The sequence below is a fragment of the Chinchilla lanigera genome, unplaced genomic scaffold (genome assembly GCF_000276665.1).
Source record: "Chinchilla lanigera isolate Chin_1 unplaced genomic scaffold, ChiLan1.0 scaffold00015, whole genome shotgun sequence".
Lineage (NCBI taxonomy): Eukaryota > Metazoa > Chordata > Mammalia > Rodentia > Chinchillidae > Chinchilla > Chinchilla lanigera.
Window position 1 is genome coordinate 9,527,440 of NW_004955416.1, and position 15,005 is coordinate 9,542,444.

Consider the following 15,005-nt stretch of genomic DNA (forward strand, 5'->3'; position numbering starts at 1 on the left):
AAAAAAAAAAAAAGCTCCCACAGACCAAGTTCCAGGTGAAATCCAAGCAGAATATTTTACATAAACTAATTCTAAAATCTATATAGATAGGTAAAAAATACGCAAAATATTTCTGACAAATAAAAACTAACAACAAAGGGACAAAAATACAAACAGAATAGAGTTCAGAAACAGACCCACACAAAGTAGCTAATTTTAAGTGCTTTTTCATTTAGATTTTTTAAATTTAGATTTTTTAAAATTTAGATTTAATTAATATACTATAAAATTATTCATTAACTGACTGATTGATTATCTTTTTGAGACAGGGTCACACTATGCAGTTCAGGCTGGCCTTGAGCTCACTTTGTAGCCCAGGCTGGCCTCAAACTTGCAACGATCTTTCTGCCTCAGTCTACGGAGTGCTGGGATTACAGTAAAATGACATTTTAAAGCATATAATTTGGTGGTTAATAATATACTCACAAGATTGTATAACCATTCCCACTATTAATCCTAGAACTTTTTTTAAAATGGTGACAAAGTTTCACATTTAACCAAGCATAACAGAGGATGCCAAACACACACCTGCTACTTTTCTACTGTAAATTTTACTTTAGCGTTAATAGTAGCCAGCTGCGCATCTCAGTACTTTTCCCTGGGGATTCAGGAAACAATCTGCATTTACTCACTTGGTACAAATAAAGGTGAAGTATGTGCACATGTGCGGAAGTGTCAACCCAATTTTTGCATATGTTTCCATGAGCATCAGAGTACAGTTTAATATACCCACACCACTCTAGGATTTGTTTTTGTTTTTGTTTGGGTTTTTTTTGTTTTGTTTTGTTTTTGAGACAGGGTCTCACTATGTAGTTCAGGCTGGCCTTGAACTCACTGTGTAATCCAGGCTGGCCTCAAATTTGGTGGTTCTTCTTCCTCAGTCTCCCAAGTGCTGGGATTGCAGGCATGTACCACCATGCCCAGCTAGAATTTGTTTTTGTTTTTTGTTTTTTGTTTTTAAGTTTTCTTTACATTGTTCTGGTAGAAGTAGCCCAATTCAGTACAGTATCACATGAAAGATCAGATTTGTAAGCTTTAGAGGAGGTCAAAAGTGAATCATCAGATTACTCATGCATGGATGATGAAGATGATCATTATGGTAAAATACATGTTTTCATAACAGAAGAGTGATGTGGGTCAATGATGACGATGACATTCACCATGTAAGCCAAAGTTCCTGTGATGTGAAATAGAGCAAGAATTGACTGATACTGACAGGAAATGCAGACCTCCATGATTCAGATGACAAAGAAAACAGCAATGTATGTATTTGACTAGTTCAAATGTTGCAAAATGGTCACAAAACCAAATGGAATGATCCAATGTTAGAATAGGTCTGAAAATATAGTGAGGGTCTTGGCAGGGGTGAAATGTATTGGACAGAATGCCAGCACTGCCATTCAGTGTTGGAAATTGCAACAGACAAAATACTACAAGATGCTGGGAATACATAAAGGCTGAAATACAAGTAAAACATTCTGTATACACAACAGCCATATTAAAAATGTATTTAGTATGACACCTCACTACCTGAACTCAAAGCATTCATAGATCAGCTATACTTAGCAAGGATTTCTCATAGTAATCACAGGAATGTAAGACTCACGGAAGAGCGATAGGTCAAAATATGCCATAAAAATTTATGCCTTTGCAGATGAGAAGACTTATTATGCTTTCAATTTAGAAATTTATCCTGGAACTCAGCCATCAGGTCCTTATTTGTATAGTAAAAAATCAAATGATGATGTAAACAGATTTGTTGCTCCCATCTCCCAAACTAATCAGAATGTGACATTCAAGAATTGGTTTACCAGTTTCCAATTGATGTTACATTTGCTAACAGAGCACAAGTTGACTAGCATAGGAACTGTATGCAGGAACAAAGCAGAAATTCCCAATGAAATGTTGCAATTTTAAAACAGAGAACTGTACAGTATAATATTTGGATTTCAGATTCTTTTTCTTTTCCTTTTTGAGACAGGGTTTCACCATGAAGTTCAGGCTGGTCTTCAACTAACTAGGTAGCCCCAGGCGGACCTCAAACTCACAGCAATCCTCCTGCCTCAGCCTCCCGAGTGCTGGGATTGCAGGCGTGCGCCACCACATTTGGCTGGATTTCAGAAAGATTTACATTGTCCTTGTATGTGGCAAAGAAAAACAAACTGGTACTGCATCATGATGGAAATATTGATAGGGAAACCTTGACAAAATGGAAGCCTGAGATGGAAACTTTCTACAAACAAAACCAAAGGTGGAGCAGATGTTGTTGATAAGTTAGGCAGCAACTATGATGTCACTCAAAACGGCACTGGCCAATTATTGTGTTTTACTCGATCCTAAACTTGTGTGGCATAAGTAGTTTGATAGTTAATAAAGAAAATAACATGTGCAAAATACCAGGAAGAAATTTTCTTAGAGGATTGGGACTGGAACTTCTAACATATCATTTATAGCAGAGGAAAAACTATGCAAAAAAATTGTGGACTACACTAGTAAGCAGAAAGGTGAACAGGAAGGTGCAGCATCCCAAAGACCTACTACAACAGGACAACCAAAAAGGTATCAACTGTGCGCTACAAGAAAAGACAAGAAAACAAAACACATGTGCTATCAATGTAAGTGATACTTGTGTATGAACATGCAATTTTCATGTGTGAAGACTGCACTGAGTGAAACAATGGGAGCAAAGGTCATTTTTGTTGTGGAATTCTATTGGCATTTTCATTGTAGTTCATATACATTTTTATTTCTGATGTTATCTCATAGGTTTTGTAACGAAGTAAACAGCTGATGTGAAAATCTTGATGTCTATTCTAAGCACTCACCGCACATTTGATCTTATTTTACTGGTATCTTATTTCCCAGCTAAGTGCACACTGTACAGCACAGTACATAATACAGAGCTCCTGACAAAGCACGAAGAGAAGAGAGGTGACAAGAACGGCCTGCAACACAGGCAAAGAAAGCTAAGCACATGTGCTGCCAGTGTAAGCAAGATGTGTACACAGAATATAGAGCTGTCATGCGTGAAGACTGCATTAGGTGTGATAACTGAAGTAAATATTTTTTTGTAGAGTGCTATTGGTATTTTCACTGTAGTTCATATAGGAATTCATTTCTGTTGTTCTTTTTCAGACTTTGTACACCAAAAACCAGTCAACCTTGAAAACTTTGATTTTTTTTATAAACACTCAAATACTAAAAATGCAATACTTTATTTTTGTCATTTTTTTCCTGTTAAGCATTCACTGTTTAATATAATAAAACTCATAAAATTAAAATTAATAATTCACCAATAGAAGTATTCTAAAGAATAAATATGGGAGTAACACTCCCATAGTTTTGTCAAGAAATGACAAAGTGTGTTAGGCTCCAAGGAAAGGCAGGAAAAAACAGGCTTTGCAGAACAATTTTGGGCCAAGTAAAAGTAGGAAAAAAGAAGTGAAAAAAAGAAAAAGAAAAAGAAAAAAATACCCTACAGTGTACGGTGGGCTGCCATGAAGAAACACCATAGCCTTTTTTTTTTTTTTTTTTTTCTTTTGGTGTTTTTGAGACAGGGTCTTGCTAAGTAGTTCAGGCTGACCTTGAACTCAACATCTAACCCAGGCTGGCCTTAACTCCTATGATCCTCTTGCCTCAGCCTCCTGAATGCTGGGTTTACAGGCATCTGCCATCATGTCCGGCTATTCTAAACATTTTTATCTCCCTAAAAAGAAGCCCCATAGCCCTTAGCAGTCACCCCATACTCCCTGCTCCATCACTCTCCTACCCACTATCCATCTCTGTAAATTTACTTGCCTCTTCTGGCCCGACTGATATTTGTCAAAGATGCAAAGCCAATTCAGTATAGAAAAGACAGTCTCTCCAAAATTATTGCTGGAACAACTGTATATCTATAGGTAATAAATTAAATTTTAATATAAACCTCACACCCCACACAAAATATAACTCATGGTACATCATATATGTAAATATACAACTTTTAGAAATAAACTTGTGAGAAAATCTTTGTACCTTCGGATTAGGCAGAGTTCTTAGACAAATACCAAAATCACAATTAAGAAAAGAAAAAAATTTCACACTGTGTATTGTATGAAAGACACTTGTGACTAAGCTTAATTGTGTCAACCTGACTGGCTTTGGAAGCTGCTGAGGGAGATTAATAGAGGACACTGCTGAGTGTATCTGGGTAAGTCACGGGGATGTGACCTTAAGTTTTACATTTGATCCCTCACCCCTTCCTTCCCCAGACTATTCCTCTGTTCTGCTTCCAGGTCACAAACTGAATAGGTTTGCTCCCCTCTACTATTCCACCACATTTCTGCCCAGGAGCCAGCAGATCATGGACTGAATCCCCCCAAATCAGAAGCCAAATAAGCCTCTTGCCTTTAAATTGTTGGTGTTGGGTTCTGTACCCTAGCAATAGGGAGAGCTGACATACTATTTTGTTTTATTTTCTTTTTTGTCTTGTTTTGTTTCATTTGTTTGAGACAGGGTCTTGGTATGTAGTTAGGGGGGCCTTGGGCTCACTACATAGTTTAAGCTGGCCTCAAACTTACAGCAATCTGCCTGTTTCTGCCTCCCAAGTGCTGGGATTACAGAATGCACCCAGTTTATACACTGTTAAGAAATTTAAGGACCGGGGATATAGCTCAGTAGCATAAGCGCCTGCCTGGCAAGCGCAAGGTCCTCAGTTCAATTCCTGGTACCAAAAAAAAAAAAAAAATTCAAAAGATAAACCACAGTCTAGGAGAAAATGCCTGCAAATTACACAGTTGATAAATGGCTTATACCCCAATATAGAATACTTAAAATTCAACCATAAGAGAACAGTGAGGTCAGATGAAGTGGCCCACACCTATAATCCCAGGACTCTCAGAGGATAAGGTAGGAGGAACTCAAGTTTGAGGCCAGTCTGAGCAACTTAAGGTCTTAATGAGACCCTATCTCAAAAATTTTATGAATGAATGAATGAAAGAATGTCTCAGGGATGTATCTCAGTGCAAAGGCCCTGGGTTCAATTATCAGTATCACAAGAACTAAATTTTAAAATGGGCAAAATATTGTACATACACATTATCAAAGAGAATATACTGATTACAAATAAATACAAGAAAATATGTTTGACAGCTGGGTGTGGTGGCGCATGCCTGTAATCCCAGCACTTGGGAGGCTGAGGCAGGAGGATCACTGCGAGTTCGAGACCAGCCTGGGCTACAAAGTGAGCTCAACGCCAGCATGAACTGCATAGCGAGACCCTGTCTCAAAAAAAAAAAAAAAAAAAAAAAAAAAAAAAAAAAAAAAATATGTTTGACATCACTAGCCACTCTCAAAAAGTTATATACACTATATGAGACATTTATATTACATTCTCCAAAAGACAGAACTGTAGTACCAAGAAACAGATTAGAAGTTGCTAAGGGTTAACAATAGGGTGGAGGTGGGACTGCAAAACAAATAGGATGAGGAAGTCTTGGGGTTAGGAGTTGTTGGAACTATCATGAATATTTATGCACTAGCATGAATAATTATTGTGGGAGATACCGGAATCTATCAATTGTTAAAACTCATACAACTGAGTAACTAAAAAGTCCACTTAGGACTGGAGCTCAGCTCAGTAGTATATTATTGACCTAGCATGTGCAAGGCCCTGTGTTCAATCTGTAGCACCACAAAAGAAAAAAGAAAGCCAGGTATGGTGCACGCATCTGTAATCCCAGACTCAGGAGGCTGAGGCAGGAGGATCACTGTTAGTTTGAGGCCAGCCTGGGCTAACAAAGTGAGGTGAAGGCCAGCCTGAATTGCATAGTGAAACCCTGTCTCAAAAAACCCCAAAAACCAAAAACCAAAAAACACAAGTATTTACTGACAATGTATTATATATGCTATGCATTATTCTTTAGCTTAATTTCACAAGTAAGAAAACATAGAGGAAGGGAGGTAACAATGATAGAAGTGTGGTCACTGGAAAGAAAAGAAGAGGCAGCTGAGCTCACAAGCCCAAGAAAGCTGAACTCACTCACAGCAGCAGTGCAGAAGGTCAGTAAACAAACTGACTGACACTACAAATCACCAAAAGCTCAGGAACTGCAGTAAGATACGTCTGGAAGCGCATTTATTTCACTAAGAATGGACTGAAGGTGTGCCTAAGACATTAATCCCAAGATCTCCCTTACTCTGAGCTAAATGACTGCCCTTCTCCTCCACAGCAGAAATCTGATGACACAGAAAAAGGTAAAATAGAGGTTCTCTGCCATACCAAGCATTGTTGAGGGATGTGCACCCTACCGAAAAGAAATTAAGTAAACTGCCATTTAATGAATATGTGTATCTCAATTTCCTTACCCTCTCAGCTCCTAGAAACAGAGTCATGTGTTCCTCTCTAGGGAAAACGTAGGAAGAATCAGTTACCAAGACAGTTCTACACTGAAGACTATAGTTACAACATGCACACTGCACATGCATGCACACACAAATGCTCAGGGCTCTATAACGGTCTGAATGTGCCCTGTGAAAGTCCTATTACTGGAAGCTTAATTCCCAGTTTAAAAATGTCATTCTGCCCTCATTAATGGTATAACGTTATCATAGTGGGAATGCATCTCTTACAAAAGGGAATTCAGCCCCCTCTGGCCCTTGTGTGCTCTGTGACCCCACACTCCTGTGTACACACACACACACACACACACACACACACACACACACACTTTCTCTCACTCTTCATCATGGGTTACAACAGCAAGATGTCCCTTACCAGAGGCTGATCCTCAGTCTACAACTCTAAGCCGGATGTAGTGGCGCACGCCTGTAATCCCAGCACTCGGGAGGCTGAGGCAGGAGGGTCCTTGCGAGTTCAAGACCAGCCTGGGCTACAAAGTGAGCTCAAGGTCATCCTGAACTGCATAGCGAGACCTGGTCTCAAAAAAAAAGAAAAAAAATCTACAAGTCTACAACCTCTAGAACTGTGAGAAATAAAGGGATTTCGGCTGCTGCTGCTGTTTTTCCTGCAGTAATGGGTACTGAACCCAAAGGCTTCACACTAAACTGCATCCTCAGACCTTTTTAATTTTTTAAATTATTTTTAGAAAGGATCTAAGTAAGTCACCTCATAGCCCAGGCTGGGCTCAAATTTGCAATCCTCTTGCCTCAGGCGCTCAGAGTGCATAGCAGGTGTGCTCCACCTGGTTTAACTTTGTTCTTGATCAATTACCCAGTCTAAAATATTATTGCAGCACAAAACACATGAAGATAGCTTCCAATTAGCTTTACCCTTAAAAAGAAGATAACTAGAGATTATCAAAAAACTTTTTTTTGGTTTTCGAGACAGGGTCTCCCTTTGTAGTACAGGCTGGCCTAGAACTTGCGGTGATCATCTTGCCTCAGGCTCTCAGCCTCATGAGTGCTGGGATTATAGATGAGGACATTATCAAACTTAAGGAAAACATGTAATGGCAAAAATGTCCTAAAACAATACATACATACATACTAGGAGGAAACCTGAAACTTCAAGGCTAGAGATGTACCACAAAAGAAACAAGCAAAAACAAACTACTATATCCTGAGAGATACTGTATCCATAAAATAAGAATTAGACGGTATTATTTTTAATCTCAGAAAGTAGGACAAATAAACAAAGAGGCTCAATAAAGAAGGCTGAATTTTTTTCAAAATTAATTAATTTATTTTTTAGTCTTTTTGAGATAGAGGCTCGCTATGCAATTCAGGCTGGCCTTGAGCTCACTTACGTAGCCTAGGGTGGTCTTGAACTCCCAACGATCCTCCTGCCTCAGCCTCCCAGGAGCAGGGATTATAGGCGTGCACCACCACACCCTGCCTGAACTTTTAAATAATATGAAGTCAGAAAGAAAAAAAAAATGAATAATGAAATGAAATTTCATTTCTCAAGAAATTTTCCTCATTTTAAATACCCAAATTTTCTCATGGATTAGATACATCAAGTCCCCAACACAAGAAACCAACACATCAAAAAAACTTTACAACATGAAGGCCTCAGAAAATTCTCTACACTTCCAAAGAGAAAAGGGAAAAAAAAAAAGAGTGAAAGGACAGTAGGCTTCTCAATGATAAGGCATGGTATTAGCAATCAATAAGGAAGCAACTTTAAACTGAGGAAAAATTCTTTCCAATCCAGAACACTATACTCAGCCAAATTCTATATTCAGCCAACTTCTAAATCAGTCAAGTTCTGTACTCAGCCAAGTTTAAAGAGAGAATATTTTCAGAGATGTAAGGTTTTCTAAATTTTTACTTTCCATACCTTGAGGTTGTTACTGGAGAATGTGTTCCAGCAAAAAAAAACCATAATAATAGAAAAATTACCGAGACTCAGACAGGACAGAACTCAACAAAAGAGTAAACAGAAAGGTTTCCTGAGTGACAGTACCAACAAGGGAAAGATCAAGAGGGCAGCTGCATGACCAACCAATAAAACAGCACTACACACTGGACCCGATTAGCAGCACCAGGAAAAATGTCCTGAAAACAATGCTACTGATAACATACCTACATAAACTTGAATGCAATGAGAGAGATGTACACAACTGATAAAAAGTTTGCAACTGAATCAGTAATCTGGAGAGTAAACAAAGGGGAAAGTTTTTTTTTAATGAAGAAATGAAAAGGAATTTCATAAAACAGTAAGAGAACAACAATACACTGCATATCCTTATCTCCAGAGTAGTTATTCAGAGCATGACAAACCAAAAAGATTCTTACAAAAGAAAACGTAACACAAAAACTCTCTTTTCAACAATGTAAGATAAACTAAGTAGTATAAATGAAGCAAATTAGCATATGTATTAAAATATTTTTAAAACAAAAAATTGTTATTTGAAGAAGTATCTGAACTTCTCCCTATTTCCTATTTCTCTCTTCTACTGTGCTCTTTATCTGTATGTTTATATATATTTTGTGTTTCTTATATAAGAGAAACTATCTGAACTTGTATGTCTGACTTATTTCACTTAACATTATGTTCTCAAATTTATCTATTATTCTATAAATGGTTCAAGTTTATCTTTCTTTGTGGCAGTCCAGCATTCCAGGGAAAAGTTTATGACACTAGGTTTGGCTTTCTTGAATAGGACACCAAAATAAAAGAAAAATAAACTATATTTCAAATTTTAAAACTTTTAAGCATTAAAGGCCAGTAATAACTCAGTGAATGTGGGCATATATTTATAAATGACATATCTGACAAGAGCTTAATATACAATTCCTATAAATCAGACATGGAAGCACATACCTATAATCCCAGTATTCTGGGAAGCTGAGGAAGGCAGATCAAAAGTTTGAGCCTTGCCTGGGCAACCTGTCTCAAAATAAAAAAATAATTGTGCATGGTGGTACATGCCTGCAATCCCAACACTCAGGAGGCTGAGGCAGGAGGATCACTTCGAGTTCTAGGCCAGCCTGGGCTACATAGAAAGACCCTGTTACAATATATGTAACACGGGAGGGGGGGTGGGCAGCAGAGACCACCAGGCTTGTGTAAGGCAACATGGCATGGAATTTATTGTGTCTGGGCGCAGGCAGGCAGAGAGCACGATCAGACCATCTGCCTTGAACAAAGAGAAGAGTGTTCCTTTTTATAGGGATGAAGAGAAGAAGTGAACATTTGTGGTCGAAGTTTTCTGGCAGGCTTGCACCTCAGTGGGCATAGTTCTTGAAGTGTCCAGTGTAAACTTTTAGGTGCCTCCAGATGTCCCACAACCTGCGAAATTCCTTCTCCTACCTTATCTCTTTTCCTGTGCTTGCCAACCTCGGTACTGAGCTGAGTTCCCTGCAGAGAGCACTGCTCTGCTGGCAAGCAGGCTCGGGGCTGGGAGAGTCAGTCTGGCTGGAGCCTTACACCTGTCTCAGAAAAACCAACCCGTCCCTCAAAAAAATAATAATAAAGGTGCCAGAGATGTAGTTCAGTGCAAAAGGCCCAGGGTTTAATCTCAAGTACCCCAAAATTTTTTTTAAAAAGAGACATTTTTAGGTAAATGGATGACGTACTACAGACCATAATTTTGGCTGGGCATGGTGACACACATCTATAATCCCAGCACCGGAGAGGTTGAGGTAGGAGGATCACCACAGGTCAAGGCTAGCCTCAGCTCCAAAGTGAGTTCAAGTCCAGCCTGAACAATACAGCATGACCTTGTCTCAAAAACAAAAAACAAAAAACATAATTTTATGTGAAATAAATCAGTCACACAAGTTTAAACATCACACTGTTTCTCTTGTGTGAGGAACCCAAAGTACAAATAAGGAGCAAAATGAAGGACAGATATTAGGAAGTAGGAACAACTTGTTCAAATGGGAAAGGGAACAAGAGAGGAGGAAGTGGGGAGGGAAAGAAAAGAAAGCAGATTTAAAGGAAAAAGGAATTGAAGAAAAAAATGGAAATAGAACTTTGTAAATGAGGAGAGGAAGAACAGCTGGGTGGAGGGGAGAGGAAAGGGACAAAAAAAAAAATTAAGACGTGTTATTCCCCATGATGAATGTGATCATTAGATGCAGTGAACATGTACTAATAAAAAAGAAAAATGAATATAAAAAATAAAAATAGAAAATTAATAACTCAATAACAAAGTATCAAAAAATGGATACAGGATTTGAATAGTCACTTTTTCCAAAGAAGATACAGAAGGCCAGGTGTGGTGGCACACACCTGTAATCCAGCACTTGGGAGGCTGAAGCAGGAGAACCACCCCAAGTTTGAGGCTGGCCTGGGTTACACACTGAGTTCAAGACCATCCTGAATTAAGGAGATCGTGTCTCAAAAAAAAGAAAAGAAGAAGGGATATACAAATGGTCCATAAGCACATGAAAGGTTGCTGTAATCACTAATCATCAGGAAATGCACGAACTATGATAGATTCCATTTCACACCCACTAAGATGACTATTACCAACAAACAAAAACAGAAAATCACAAGTGTTGGTGGAAAAAGTGAAACAACCATGTAGTGCTTGCAAGAATATAAAATGGGGCAGTTGCAGTGCAAATCAATGTGGCAAGTATTCGAATAATTAACCGTAAGATCCAGAAATTCCCTGCTAGATACACATCCAAAAGAATTTTAAGTAGTCAGAGCCTTGTATACTCATGTTCCCAGCAGCATCATTCACAACAGCCAGACATGGAGGCAGGCAAGTGAATGGATGAACAAAATGTGCTGTATACACACAATGGAGCATCATTCAGTCTTTAAAAGGAAGCTAAGACTAAGTGTAGCTCAGTGGCAAAGCACTTGCCTATCATGTGTAAGGTTCCAGGTTCAATCCTCAGGACCCCACCAGCTCCCAAAAGAAATGTACCTATAAAAGACAAAGCTGGGCATGGTGATACATGCCTGTAACCCCACTACTATGCAAGGCTGAGGGAGAAAGACGGCAAATTTAAACTAGCCTGAGCAACTGAGTGATTTAGCAAGATCCTGTCTCTAAAATAAAACATAAAGGGGAAGGGCGCCTAGAGATGTAGCCCAGTGCCAAGGTCCCCTGGGTTCAATGTTTATTACTACAGGAGAAAAAAACCAAAGCAAGTAACTTTCAATGAATAAAAGCTGAACAAGCTCATTCAACAAAATTGTATCCTGAATGGATAGATACTACTTACATAAAGCTTAAACTTGTCCCAGTTGGGAACTGAACACCAAGAGAAGGGCCCACAATTGCACAGGACACCCAGGTGTGGTAGACTCTTATCCTGAGTGGATACTACTTACATAAAGCTTAAACTTGTCCCAGTTAGGAAATGAACACAAAGAGAAGGGCCCACAATTGCACAGGAACCCAGGGGTGGTAGACTCTTCTAAAATCAATCTTATTTATTTGTTTATTTATTTGTCTTTTTGAGATAGGGTATCCTTATGCAGTTCAGGCTGGCCTCCAACTTGCAACAATCCTCCTGCCTCAGCCTGCTGAGTGCTGAGATTATAGGTCTTTGCCACCACACCTGACTATTATTTATTTATTTTGGTAGTGGGAATCTAACTCAGGACCTTGCCCCTTGCCAGAAAATCAATCATTTTTATCTATTGTTATCTCTTTTCTCCCCTATCTCCTCCCACCTCCTAAAATTGAGTTGGATCTAGTTTCTTGCCTCTAACAAAGAGTATAGCAAGAGTAACACACTGTTACTTCCCAAATAGCTTATAAAACACTGTGATACCTATTTTGCTTACATCCCTGCCTGCCTGGCCCCCCTCCCCAGCTCTTTCCACTTGCTTTTTCTGATGAAGTAAGTTGCCAGAGAACTAGGAGTCTGGTTCAGAATGAATTTGGAAATAGAATCTTATCTATTGAGAGCTGATGCTATAGGTAGCTGAGTTAGATAAAAATATTATAGGCAGTCAGACAGGGCCAGGCCCTCAAAGGAGCCAGTATAGAAAACAAGATACCTTACAAATGGAGAGATAGTACTTACTATGGGCCAGACCTCAAGACAGAAGATTAAACAGGCACACCCACAAAAGGAAAAAAAAAAAAAAAAAAGAGCCAACCGTGGTGGTGCATGCCTGTAATCCCAGCACTTGGAAGACTGAGCCAAGACAATCACTGCAAGTTCCAGACCAGCCTAGGCTACAAAGTGAGCTCAAAGCCAGCCTGAACTGCATAGTGAGACCCTGTCTCAAAAAGACAAAAACAAATAAGTAAATAAATAAATATATTCTGCTCTTAACATCCATTGTTCCTAAAATTCATTCTTTGATTTTACAGACATGAACTTGTCCCAGATAATCTTTCAGATTGGGAGTTTTTCTCCCCTATATCACTGAGTCATGGTGCTTAACACAGTGAGTTCAAGGCCAGCCTGAACTGCATGGCAAGACCCTATCTCAGAAAGACAAAAAAAAAGGGTTTAAAAAAAAGGCATGTTCCCTATTTAAGCCTTGCAATGGCTGCAGCCTACCTGATGGAATCCTATAAAAAAAACTGATAACCCTGACACAGAGTATCTATGGAATAACACCCAAAATCCTGACCCACAGACACTGTGAAATAATAAGTGATGATGGTCTCGCTAAGCAATTCAGGCTGGCTTTGAGCTCACTTTGTAGCCCAGGCTAATCTCATTTGCTACGATCCTCCTGTCTCCGCCTCCTGAGTGCCGGGATTAGAGGTGTGCAGCACCACTCCCAGCTTGATGTTACTTTTTGAGGCAGGATTTTGCTATGCAGTTCAGGCTGGCCTTGAATTCACTATGTAGCCCAGGCTGGCCTGGAACTTGCAGGAAGCCTCCCGCCTCAGGTTCCTAAGTACTAAAAATTGTTTTTTTAAAACACTGTTTTGGAAATAATGGCTGTACCAACTTCTCCTGTGGGTCCAGCACTGGTTTTAACCACCACATTACCATTTTTTCACTTTATGTAAAAGTAAAATACATTCTCAAGGCCATTAGCCAGGGTGGCCCTACATCAGTAGCTGTCAAGGGAAAGTCTGTACAGTAACGGTTACACAGTAGAAAGGACCTGACAAATTGCTACATTATAGTACAGTAACTCACTTGTTCAAGATAACTGAAAACACTAGTTGTGATGACCAGAATGACAATGACAGCACATCCCAGGTATAGAGGGCATGCTATGAGGCAGCTAATTGGAAATACAAGCATGGCTATGACATTCCTGTGGACATGCTATATAAAAGAATTGCTGATATTTCTCTAGTCTACACACAGAATGTTGAAATGGTTGATGTACGATTTCAATTGGTGTAGATGAAGAACAAGCCACTCAGGTGACAAGTGTGACCCTGTAAGTTACTACTGTGGGTTCAAAGCCACTGTGGCAGGCGTCAAACAAACTAAGTTAACCAGTTTCCTTGGAAAAAAGTAAAGAAGAAACATGGACATTTGAACAGACAGTGGAAACTGCAATTATAGCCAGTCTACTGTTCTCTCTATTTCAAACCTTCAGAAATAGAAGTAGAGCTGGGCGAGGTGGCGTATACCTGTAATCCCAGCACTCAGGAGGCTGAGGCAGGAGGATCCTTGCGAGTTTGAGACCAGCCTGGGCTACAAAGTGAGCTCAAAGCCCACCTGAACTGCAGAGAGAGACCTTGCCTCAAAAAAGACCAAAAAAAAAAAAAAAAAAAAAAAAGAAAGAAAGAAAGAAATAGAAGTTGAAATAGTTAAAGTTGAAAATCCTAAACTCAGGATTCTTTTGGTTGGTTTGTTTGAGACAGCATCTTGCTATGTAGTTTAGGATGGTTTTGCACTCACCATGTAGCCAAACTCACAGTGATCCTCCTGTCTCAGCCTCCCTAACGCTGGGATTACAGGTATGCACCACTACGTCTAGCTACATTTAGGATTCTTATAGAAGCAGAGATTGATGCTCATCTTGTTGCTCTAGCAGAGAGACTAAACATTTCATTAGTTTACGAAATCTACAATGGAATTTGCATGTGTGTTTGGTAAGAACAGACTAAAATTATGGAGGCCTCTGGACTGAAAAAAGAACTCTTCCCATTCCTCCTACAACTAAAATGGTTAGGACTCTGTATAAATAAAAAACCATACTTTGGGAAAAATTATTTTTTAAAACATGGTTTTACACTGATTTTCTATGAAGCAATAGAAAACCAAGCAGTAGTAAACCAAGCTTCACAAATATAGGCAATAGTTTTTCAAAGTTGTGCCTGAGTGCAGTCTCCTTTTCAATCCTACATCATAGATTATATTTGAAAAAGTAATGTATTTTGGCTGCAAAACTAAATAATTGCTTGAATACATTTTATCAGTAAGGCTAAGAGTCTGGGAGCAAGAAAACTAGATACTGCCAGGCACGGTGGCACACGCCTGTGATCGCAGCACCCCGGGGGCTGAGTCAGGAGGATCATTGTGAGTTCAAAGCCAGCCTGAGCTACAAAGTGAGCTCAAGGTTAGTCTGAACTGCAGAGTGAGACCCTGTCTCAAGAAGCCAAAGAAAGGTGGTGGGGGGAGAAAGAAAG

At 39.3% G+C, this 15,005-nt stretch overlaps 1 pseudogene; it reads left to right on the forward strand.

Moving 5' to 3' along the window:
- Positions 1-11,188: 11,188 nt before the first annotated feature.
- Positions 11,189-14,539, forward strand: LOC106148116 (annotated as a pseudogene).
- The last annotated feature ends 466 nt before the right edge of the window (positions 14,540-15,005 follow it).